Source organism: Mytilus edulis, chromosome 1 (genome assembly GCF_963676685.1).
Source record: "Mytilus edulis chromosome 1, xbMytEdul2.2, whole genome shotgun sequence".
Classification (NCBI taxonomy): Eukaryota; Metazoa; Mollusca; class Bivalvia; order Mytilida; family Mytilidae; genus Mytilus; species Mytilus edulis.
In genome coordinates, this window is record NC_092344.1 from 79,617,186 (window position 1) to 79,629,832 (window position 12,647).

General features: G+C 32.4%; 1 long non-coding RNA gene across 1 annotated transcript; it reads left to right on the forward strand.

Annotated features, from left to right (window-relative positions):
• The first annotated feature begins 4,876 nt into the window (after nucleotides 1-4,876).
• LOC139491264 (uncharacterized) lies at nucleotides 4,877-9,987 on the forward strand. The gene is made up of 3 exons (XR_011656501.1): nucleotides 4,877-5,986; nucleotides 7,983-8,181; nucleotides 9,598-9,987. It is a non-coding gene; the product is annotated as an uncharacterized lncRNA (long non-coding RNA).
• Nucleotides 9,988-12,647: the final 2,660 nt, after the last annotated feature.

Consider the following 12,647-nt stretch of genomic DNA (forward strand, 5'->3'; position numbering starts at 1 on the left):
AGATGTGTTTTAAAAGACCTATTGGCATTATTTCACACTATTAGAGGGGTCACGTCCAGTCATGCTTCCGTGATTCCCTATATAATCTACCATTTGTTTCCCAAGATTTAGGAGGGGGCTGGTACACACACATATATATATAAATATACCTCTGCGGCGGAGCCAGCCATTTGAAAAGAAGGGGGTCTCAACCCAGGACAAAAGGGGGAGGGGGTGGTTCCAACCATATGTCCCCATTCAAATACATCGATCGTTCAAAAAAAGGGGTGGTTCCAACCCCCGAAACCCTCCCCCTGGATCCGCCACTGATACCTAGTATGCATATAATTAAGAACAGCTTTGAATATATGCATATAAAATAATGGTACGTTTAAAAACCGTTCAGGATCTCCTGGTTGAACACAGGACATTAAGTAACTTAGGACATGTATATATAATAGTAAGAGTTCAGGGTATACATTCGATAACTAACATATTTTATAATTTTGTAATTTTTGTTTTGATAAAATCAGAGACATATAATACATGTATTGAGACATATATAATACATGTGTCTCTGAAAAAATCAAACCATCTTTAAAGAAGTTATTTCAGTTTGAATCGACTGTCTTTTGCATTAGAATTCCAAAACGTTAATGTTATTTACAAATGCCAAAACCTGCAAGAAAGAAACATTTATATTCGGTGATTTTTACACTAAACGTTTTCGTAATTTGTTTTAAAAATATTAAAAAGTACATGTACATCGTTTTTTCAAGATTTGTATAGTAACTGGTTTAATTAAGTCCCCTTGATGAAATTTAAATTGCGAGACGCTAATTAATAAACTATGATCTATCTATCGGCATGCGTCGTTATTTGGGATACGTCACGGATGACCGATGGTCATATTCAATACGATATACCAATCATCATTTGAATTTGGGCAATTGATCTTTAATAATTAGGACTAATTGGTGATGGCAGAGAATAAGTCGCTGGTGATGGTTAAAAACATATAGAAGTAAACTTTGCAAAAAAAAGGTTTCCTCGGAAAAAATTATGAAAATATATGAATATGCTAAATAATTTTTTTTTCCGAAATAATAATTAAAGACGTTTAGAAATAACAAATTTTCACAGTTGGGAAATTTTCAATTCAAGTTATTTCATTTTGAAAACGTTGAAAAATATAGATCTTATTATATGTTAAATGTGGGCCGCTTGGAGATCAACTTGTGAAACCCTGCATAATTAGGGTTTGTCTACTTTCGTCTTTTTATATTACCAAACATTCTATAATCAAGGATTTGTACAAGGCCTTGTTATAATGAATATTATCGCCAATATCACCATAATTAAATAAAGAACAGATACAATATTCGCCTAAAGAGTTTGCCATCTAACAATTCAAAATGAAATGTTGAGTCGAAACTGAGGTACCAAATCTATAAAAAAAATCACTATTTTAGTCGAAATTAAACTGTATATAATATTCTTTTTTTCAAAACTCCTGAAATAATTTAACATTAACTATAGAGAGCTTACATATGCAAATCTGTTTAAAAGTATGTGAGCGTAAATAAAATTTGTTTATTACCCCCCCCTTTTTTTCCTTCTATAAAATTTAATTGTAAACGATTTTCGTTCTTAATTTGTGTTTGCTCATTAACTGGGGTTCATGCTGTCAAAAAAAAAATGTCTCCTTGTGTAAAAGTTATTGATAAGAAAAAATTGAAGCTTCCAGAAGAATAACGGTACGTCTAAACACCGCTTGAAGGACCTCCTGATTGCACTCATGACATACGAAGTGCACTCAGGACCCTTTATAGTCATCGCACACAGGATGGATGCATATATTCTTTATACGCTTCTTATTTTAGAGTTAAATTTGGTAGAATTTGTAATTCTTAGAAAATAATAAGGGCACGTGTCACTGATTACACAACTACTGAGCCATGAATTATCCAATCAACAAAATTAATTGGATTATCTTTATTGTTGTTTTATACATTGTGTTGTTAGTACAGTGTGACCATGCGGGAAGTAATATTGTGACGTCTAGAATGAATATCACGATGTTTTAAGATTTTCGTCTTTTATTAAAATTTCGTTCCATAAATTTTTTAAGTTTTATTCTTAATTTTATTATCATGTCCTGGACCAGTATTTAATTCTTTGCACGAGTTTGAAAAGGGAAATAATTATAAATGTTCATACTTTAAAAGAATTTATATTAATTAAAGTTTGGTATATGGAATCCGTTCTAAACGGTAAACAGGGGCGTAGCTAGAACGAAATGATGTGCAAGCAACTAAAAATTTTGGGACCCTTTTATGCAGATTTTTTTTTCGGTTTTCGGTCATAGGACGGTTCAAGGAGGAGCTACATGTAGAAAGGACTTATAAACAATTTATGAATGAAAACTATTAATTAATCTTCTGAATAGAGTAAATCATGGTAAATTGAATACATAAACAACCCATTTTTGTGATACCGAGATTACTCAAAATTGTCCAAAATCTGCTCTTCGGGTCTAGGCAGAAACGAACTTCTCTATTACTTTGTCAATATTAACACTGAATTCCCGATGAATATGCAGTAATGCTAGCGATAATAACCTGTCGTTGTTCATTGTTGATCGTACATTTGTTTTCAACAGACGTAGTACCTTGATATATCTCCACGGTAGCACTCGCGAGGTGTTATAAATCAGCGTACGTGTTCGCCATCGAGCGACCTCCTAATTGAATTCGTCAAAATTATACATGCCAGGTCAGTTTCGTATGTCTCAGACAAAGTTGAGATTTCTTCGTTTGTTATATTTCCAACAACACAAGGAAGCAGATACGGCGCAAAGAAGCGATTTTCTAATAATACCAGACGCGACTTCACTCTCCAGTTTCATTATCATATGGTCTACGAACGCAAAATATAATGAGACTTTCCAATACTGTTTTGGTGTGTTTGCAGGGTGATTGGGTCTTGTTGTCTGTCGAACACATCGCCTCGGGATCTGATAAATCAAATGCCGATTGGTACATCTCATTCCAAACAGATAAACCGAACTCAGTAAAATGTGCTCCGATTTTGTCATGATCTCCAATAAAACTTTTATTTTGAAACCAAATGCCGTTATTTAATGACATTTCATTAATTAAAAAAAAGTGACAACATATGTGTTTCCTTTAAACATTTAATTTATATTTTTATTTTGCCATTTTTTTTTTTGCATGCCGAATCGATGTGCACGCAACTGCGTGTTAGCGTATATGCAGCTACGCGCCTGGTAAAAGCCGTACTTTTCAAACAATCAAACTCATATACATGTAGTTAGATGTTATTTCTCATTTTTATCGAACTTGTCCAGGAATTTTATTTTTGAGTTATACGAATATTTTAAGAAATCCGTTTTTATTAAGTTTTTTTTCTCTAATTAAAGTCGTTTTGTCCAGTTTCACAAGCCTGAAACGAATTTCAATGCGAAAATAAATTCTGAAAATGAACTTGTCTCCGTTTTCGTCTCCGTTTTTTGAAAATTATGATATTTTGGGTATAATTATTTCTAAAAAATATGTAAGTTAGATTGTAGTATCGAGAAATTTTAAAAAAGAAGATGTGGTATGATTGCTAATGAGACAACTATCCACAAAAGACCAAAATGACACAAACATTAACAAAGAAAGACTATTTCGAAGACAGTTTATTGACACGAAATCCGTTCAAACCACGACTAAGTCTTCGTGCACAGATTTCCGTTAAGGTTAAACTGAATATTGTACATAATTGTCTTCTCTTGTATAATGGTTTGTTGAGAATAAAGATATACAAATGTAATAAAATTTGATATTCAGTCAACATTGTGTTTGTTTAAAAACTTGATTTAGAGAGAGAGATAGAGAAAAGAATCACACTGAAAAACAAAAATCGAACTTGTTACAGAAAACAAACGCAACTATAAAATAATTTTCTTTATTCGTGAACTGCAAAACACAACAAATTAATTTACCCGTCATCATGAAAAATAAACTGAAAAAGCACATCGAATGAGATATATGTTTTATTTTTTCTATATGCAAATTCAAGTTAAAGGTAAAACTGAACTAAACAATACAATTCCTAAAAAACAATAAAGATAATCCAATCAATTTTGTTGATTGGATAATTTATGGCTCAGTAGTTGTGTAATCAGTGACACGTGCCCTCATTATTTTATAAGAATTAACATATCTATCTAAGTTCGATTCAGGCGCGGATCCAGAGGGGGGAGGGGGGTTCCGGGGGGGGGGGCGGGGTTGGAACCCCCCCTTTTTTTAGGCCGATCAATGCATTTGAATGGGGACATCAGAGACATATATACACATGTGTATATATGTCTCTGGGGACATGCAGTTGAACCCCCCTTTTTTTGCCCTGGGTTAGGACCCCCCTTTTTAAAATGGCTGGATCCGCCCCTGCGATTTCAACTTCTACCAAAATTTAACTCTAAAATAAGAAGCGTATAACGAATATAAACATCCATCATGTGTGCAGATATGATTACGGTAATGGGTCCTGAGTGCACTTTGTATGTCCTGAGTGCACTCAGGAGGTCCTGAGCGGTTGTTTAGACGTACCCGAAGAATAAATCATTTCCTGAACCTAAAATACATTTATCTGTAATTAAAGAAAATTCGCCTAAAACATTCTCTCATATATTTAAACAATCAATTGTAAAAAAATTAATTCAACGTCGGACTTTCTGTCTGTTTACTAATACTTTTCTTGTTCAGTTTAGTTTATACCCATAATAGATGAACGGAAATAAGTACTTTTTTTAGGAAAATTTACAATTAGATGAACGGAATTAAGTACTTTTTAGGAAAATTTACAACTCAAATTTTCAAAAACAAAATTCTACACTTTTTACCTAGCTGGATGTTTTTCTCTGTCTCGAAGCCGCAACCTTTGACCCCGTATCAAACGTAGCGACCAACACCTCACATGACGTATTCTCGATGTTGAGGTATTGACAATATACAATCACATTTATCAATCACATTTATCAATATACAGCAAGTAAGTAATTTGGTGTTGAATGCCAGTAGATCAGAATTTGTTAATTGAACTTTACCTGTTTAAGGGGCACTAGCTGCCAAATTCATGTTCTTCATCGATTTTAATAAAATTCACATAACGTGTATATAGTGTTGAATTGTTTATTAAAATGTTGCGCACAATCTTGGCTGATATGCATAAAACCATTATATTTCATGACACTGCATGAAAAAGAAATTGACTTATCGCATAATACCAGAACCAGAGACATATATATTGTATCTAATATCTCTGCCAGAACTAAAAAATAAACTACAGTAAGTCCACATACACATAAGAGGGTATGGATGTGAATTAACAGAATAGAGAACAAAGGACAAAGAAAAAAAGGAATAAAGAATAGTGAAAGAAAGAGAATAATGGAAAAAAGTGTAAGTTATTAAAAATATAACTAAAACAAGAATGTGTCCCCAGTACACGGATGCCCCACTCGCACTATCATTTTCTATGTTCAGTGGACCGTGAAATTGGGGTAAGAACTCTAATTTGACATTAAAATTAGAAAGATCATACCATAAGGAACATATATACTAAGTTTCAGGTTGATTGGACTTCAACTTCATCAAAAACTACCTCGACCAAAAACTTTAACCTGAAACAGGACGAACGAACGGACGAACGAACGGAGGCACAGACCAGAAAACATAATGCCCCTTTGCTATCGTAGGTGGGGCATAAAAAGAAGACAGAAAAAAAGACACCCCTCCGAGACGAGCCTTACATGCACTGTTATTACCCAAGGTTAATTTTACGGCGGCTCATTTTATTTTGGCTTAGAAATAAACATAATTGACAAGTTTCCTTCCCCTGCATTCTCGATCCCACATGTAAATAGCACGGTGATTTCAAAAAGACATTGATACATCATTACAACACTTGCCGTCAGTATTTGAATATATTGATTAAGAAGGTATAGAAGATTAATGCACGCACACTATTATCCACCACTGGCCTAAATAGTTAGTCCGCAAACAACGAGGGTCATAAAAACCCAGCACTTTGAACACAGCCACCGGCATGGTGTGAATCTGAAAGCTTCCCACTATCCATTTCTACCCATAGAAAACTTTTGCCTTTCATTTATCAAAAATGAAATATGTTGATATTAATGGTATATAAGAATTATTGGGGAATTCAAACCATTCCTATTGTAAGTGATAAAACTAAATTTATATCAGGGTGATTGAAATGAGGGAAAAAAAGGGGGAATCAGGAGTTCAGGGCCCCCTGTTTGGGAAAAGAAATGGTTGATTATATATGGAATCACTGAGTCATGGCAGGAGCAGGCCCCTCTTAGGCAGTCGGTGGGCCCCACTTATGAAAAATTCTGGATCCACCACTGTGGTCATGGTGGTCTTCAGTTGTATTATCTTTTAAAAAAAAAATTACACCTGTATAGTGTATATTCTTTAGTGTAAATCAAGGGAAAATACTGTGAACTATCTGTGCATTGGGGCTTATTAAAAGGTATTTCGGGGGGAAGAAAGAAGGGAGGGTGAGTCCATGGGAGGTAATCCCCACCCCTTTCAATTTGAGAATATGCTATTATCTTGTAAACGGTCCAGATCCCCATCCCTAAACCATATATATTCTTGAATGGGACGATAAAACAAATCAAATGAAATTAAAAGGAGGTCTTTGGGGGTTACCCCACTCTGTTCAATTTGAGAATGTGCTATTATCTTGTGAACGATCCAGATCCCCACCCCTAAACCATATATATTCTTGTCGGGGACAATAAAATTAATAATGAAATAAAATAAAAGTGAAGTCCCACCCCCTCTAGTTTGAAAACTTGTAAACGGTCAAGATCCCCACCCCTAAACCATATTTATATATTCTTGTATAGAACAATAAAACAAATCAAAGGAAATATAGGGAGAGTCCATGGGGTTCACCCCCACCCCCACATGTTTGAGAAACTTTTAAATGGTTGAGATCCCCTGTCATCCAGTGGTTAGGTGAAAAAATTTCAGGATTCCTGATCCCCACCGTCAAACCATATATATTCTTGTATGAGACAATAAAACAAATCAAATGATTATAGGATCATCCCCTTTGTCTTGGGTTGGGAACCCCCCTTTTTAAAATGGCTGGATCCGCCCCGGCATACCATCTAGCTAGCTATAAAGGCTTTAAAAATATGAAATCAAACAAGGAAATTAACAGTGTAGGCAACTGTTTTGAATTTAAAAAAAAGTTTTTTACATATATATAACAATGTTAAATTTTTTGTGCATTTATTTTTGCTTATCGTATTTTCAATAATAGACAAAATTGCATGATTGAATATTGTAATTTAAGAAAAATCAGCATACATGATATAAAATGGGAAGTGGAAACTGGGAATTTGACAAAGAGACAACAACCCAATCAAAGAGCAGACAACGGCCGAAGGTCACCTATGGGTCTTCAATGCAGTGAGAAAAATTCGGCACTGGTCTTCAGCTCATAAATATGTATCAGAAATGAAAACGAGATACAGCTTTCAGTTGTATTAATAAAAACCTCACAATAAGTTCTGAATATCAGAATATACAGTATTGCAAGATTCTCTCAAAATGTACACATAGAGCTGAAAAACTGTCAGTGACTGTAAAATTAATCATGCTTACATTAAAGTCCATGGAGTCCATCTTAATATGCATACTCTCGTAAAAAGGAATATAAGTATGCAATAGACATCAAGTTTTCAAAAATAAGAGTATCTATGCCATTAATTTACGACAAGATCTTAATCAAGTAATAATTTCGGTTTGTTTAAATATTTCGGAGGTTAGTATGACCTCCTCTTTGGTGATGATGTTTTCGTTTTAAAGTTGGGAAAATTGTTTGTACATGTACCAACAAAAATAAAAACACAAATTCAATCTAGAATTATGTTTTTATCATTTTTTTATGTTTAGGTTGTCAGCAAGATGAAAAGGACAAGTATGCAGTTCAAAATTCAAAATGTGGATAAGTTGAGGTTCTAGGTCTTACCTTTGCAGATTTTCATATTTTGCATGAATGAATTCAAAGGTTATATGATGGACAGCAGAGAAAGAAAAAAACAACTTTTCAATTATCCTGCTCCTGGATAAATGTAAAACATCTTGTTTTTCGGTAAGTTTTATGCTCTGTTTTGATAGTGTTAGTGCATTCATCTTTCCAGTCTTTCCTCTAAATTGTAAGTTTTTGGTGAGTGTTCACCATGAATTTCAGTAAGTAACTTGTGGATTTACATGTATATACTCAAAATTTAGTACTAATATTAATGGGATTTTAGCATGACATCCTGCCAAATGCTTGTTAATCATGTTTATGTTCCAGAACAAACAAGTATTTGGACTGTACGCATACAGTCTGCCCAATATTAAGAAGTTGGTCAAGTTTATTACAAACAAATGTACAGTACAGATCAACATAACTGAAATCTTTAATAGATTAATACAAAAAGTTTAATTGCAGTTAAAATAAAAACACAGGTTTGGTTGAGCTGGTACCAGACAGTACAAGTATACTTAAATGGTCTGACTGTACACATATGGTGGGACTGTAAGTTCTGGACCATAAAAGTAAGATCCGAATACTGATATGGTCTGGAACATTTATACATGTCTTAAAATTAATATCAAACACATTGGTGTTTTTGAACTTGGTAATAAGTTATGTGATAGAACTATAATGTGTTGGGATATCAAAATCAAAAATATCCCATTTTTACTTTTAATAAAGAAGAAGATTATTGATGTATGTTTAAATGTATATTAAAATGAGACAGCAAGCCAACAACACAAAAAAAAAAGGATAAAACATACATATTTTGTTTGTATCAATGTTATAATTTCCAATATGTTCAAGGTATTTTTTCATTGAAATAAAACACAAATTGAAATCTGTCTGAACTTCAAAAGCTTAAAGAAATATTGTTTCTGTTGTCTGCATTTTGTATAATATATTGCAAATTCTTGTGAATAATGGAATGTTATTATAGTTGTCTAAAGTTTTAACTTTTAACATTGATCTTTATACTGTAAAATTCATAAATTATTGCATGCATTTATTATTGCGATTCTGTCATTTTAGACTTAAATGCGATTTTAAATTTTACGATTTTGAAAAATCCTGTTTAATCCATATAAAATATTTCATAATAGTAAATACGAGTTTAAATTATTGCGTTTACAACTCCGTTGCATTTTTCGCAATAAAAAAAAACTTGCATTAATTCCGAATTTACAGTATATATATATATTATGTATATAACTTGGGAAAATACCCAAATTTTATAAAGAAGAATAAATTAATTGATTGTTATATGGTATTAGAATAGGAAGATGTGGTATATTGCTAATTTGACAACCCTCCATCAGAGACCAAAGGATGTAGGCCGTTAGCAACTGATGACACTGGACAACCTTTAACAATCAGTAAAATCCATACCGCATAGCTATTTTTATTGAAAATCATATTATTGCTACATGTATGAAAACAATTTTGTATAATCCATTACTTTAGATTTTATTGGTTCTTTTTCAGAAGGATTGAAATTCACCACCTAAAATAAATGGAGAAAACATAGAAACAAGACCAGAATAAATTCAAAGAAAAAAGTTGGATCAGTTATTATTTTCATCACTCAGTCAATGATTTGAAGTTCTTTTAAATTCAAAAAAATATTGAAACCACAATAATATCAAAGTTCTGTGCTGAATGTCCAAAAAGTGGACTATACCATCAAACAATGCTGGATGATAAGAAACTATTAATGTTTTGTGTTGAGGGATATTGTGAAAAAAATAGATTTACTTAAATAGCTACTAGTATGTTAAGCCTAACAATAGAGTTTTTATTGATTTCAAATGGCAAATAATTGTGTTTCAAGAAAGTATTCTATAATTCATGAATAAACATATATTGATACTTACATTATCTGCTTTGTTGTTTAAAAGTTTAGTTTTGAACAGTTAAAGAACAATATGCTAAATTAACATTTCCCAAGAAAAAAAGATATTCAATTAAAAAGATTCATCTTATAATAATTTACTACCAAATAGAATACATTGTAACATACACATTACTGTTTATTTATATCTATATATTTACAATTAGAATCCCATAGGATTTTAATTTGTCCCATGGGATATTAAAAATCCCATGGGATTTTTTTTGTCCCATGGGACAACAAATATCCCATGGGACTACAATAATCCCATGGGACAAAAAAAAATCCCATGGGATTTAACCAAAATCCCATGGGATAATGGTAAATCCCATGGGATTTTGCCCTGTCCCATGGGATATTGAAAATCCCATGTTTTTATAATTCAAATTGCAAAATAAATATGAAAGTAACTGTAGAAAACCAATGAAATTATTGAATCCCATGTAATTCTGCACATTTTGGTTGTATACATGATATTGTAGCTCTTGTTTGAGGCGGCGGCGGATTTGCAAATGAGTGTTTTGCAAATTAAAAGTGTCCAGTGTTTACAGTTAAAACAGACTCTTTCGTCTAGATTTTTTCTTTCATATCGACCAGTTTCAATTTTTAATGGTGCTACGCCACATCTAAACTTTGAAAAAGCACTACGATGGCGCTGTGGCATTTTCTGTAGCAAATATTGCTCAGTGTTATAAGTATGTTTAAAAAGTTTATATGTTCTCAATTTACAACCGGTACTATATGAAAAAATTCTTGTACACCAGTCTTTTTTATATTTATCAAACATTTTCTCTTCTAACTGAGATATACTATAACTATCAAGAAAATTTTCAATTTATTTTACAATATCTTTCAAAATCAAATGATTTCAACATCTCCATAACTTTGTAGCACCAATTTTTTAATTTACAACTACCTTTCATCACTGACCATTTAAAAACTTTATAATTAATTCTATTATTGTCCATTTTTGTACATTTGGACCAGTGTCTAAAAATATTTATCCACTGTTTAACACATGGTGGTTTCCAGCCCATGTCACCTGACACAGCATCGTTTGGGGTATATTTACCCACACCCATGTAGAAACGCATGGCGCGATTCTGTACTGCAGTGATGCACGAGAAATCTCTCGTGCCCCAAATAGACGAGCCATAATTTATGACTGACCAAACCATCGTGTCAAATAGCTTTGTGTAGATATTGTGCTGAAAACCACCATGTGCTTTACATTTAACAATAAGTAAACCCAATGCCCTACTTGCTGACCTGGCTACAGCTTTTGCCATTAATTGGTAGTCTAAAAATTCCGTTAACAATAAACCTAAGTATTGGTAATTGACACAAGCGAACTGACATAACACCTGATTAAACAATCATAATTTCTTTTTTTAAGTTACAAAGTTCCTTATATTATCCATTGTTATCAGAATCGTATGTGTTAATTGAGAGCAAAAGATATTATTTTGTCAGAAAAATTTGATTCGTACAAATTAATTAGAACTACCTAAGAAAATGACATTTACTGAATAATTAGAAAATTAACATTTGTAATACCAAATACTTCATTATATACTTCTGAAACGACTTTTCGTCCTGAATATGCATGAAATGTTTGCCACTGGACGTTTAAACAACCACTGAATAATCCATTAATCAAATTTTGCTCTCAGTAAAAATGACTTCAACAATATAAGACAAAATTGGTGTTTGTTGTTTGTTTGTGTAGTAAACATACTGAATGTGTTTATATTCCTTTCCAATTTCAAGTATGTAAGAAAATTCATACATATTTTCAAACATCTTAGCTGACACTTCAAATTTCTAGGAGGTATGATTCACGGGGTTTTACCTAAAACTCTTTGGGAAAATGCAATTTTTAATTCCAATTTGAAACCTGTTTGCTGTTCGTAATCTGTTGTTTATGGCAGTCAGGCCTCGCAATTGATTCCAAAATTTAAGCTCCCACTTAGGTAAATTAATGATCATTTATAGGGGAGGGGCTATTTTTCTCGATGCAAACATTATTTTCCTTCCTGAAAAAAAAACCCGCTTAACAATTTTCTATATGTTTTCATTAAATCATAAACCGATGCATATTAAATGAGTTTTTAAAAATTTAAAAACATATTTTTATGGTAAATATATCTAAAGGTCTGGGTAATTTTCCTCTCTAAATAATGTTTTTTTTCAATTTTTTAAGGTAATAGTGTTATCAGTTATGTAATTTGACACGAAAACCGGCACAGGCATTGTTCAATTATTATCAGTGATCTTTTATTGATTAAATTTGAATATATGCATTAAATATCAATCTCAATCTAGATAAGAAATTTGTTTACACTGCACATCACTCTTTTAGTCCTAAGTAGCATATTATAACATATTAGTGCACTTATGAGTCCTTAGCCGTATTTAGACGCACCATTGTCTGCTCTTTGGTTGGATTGTTGTCTCATTGACACATTCTCCATTTCAATCCTCCATTTTATTCAATTAGTTGATGATTCTCTTTATCTCTCTGTTTTATGTTTTTGCAAACAAAAACAATTCGCAGAATTAATCTAAAATAGCAGACATTAAACACTTTCTTTTAAAAACTTTTAGCATTTTAACATTTTTCGAGATTTAACCATTAGCTTAA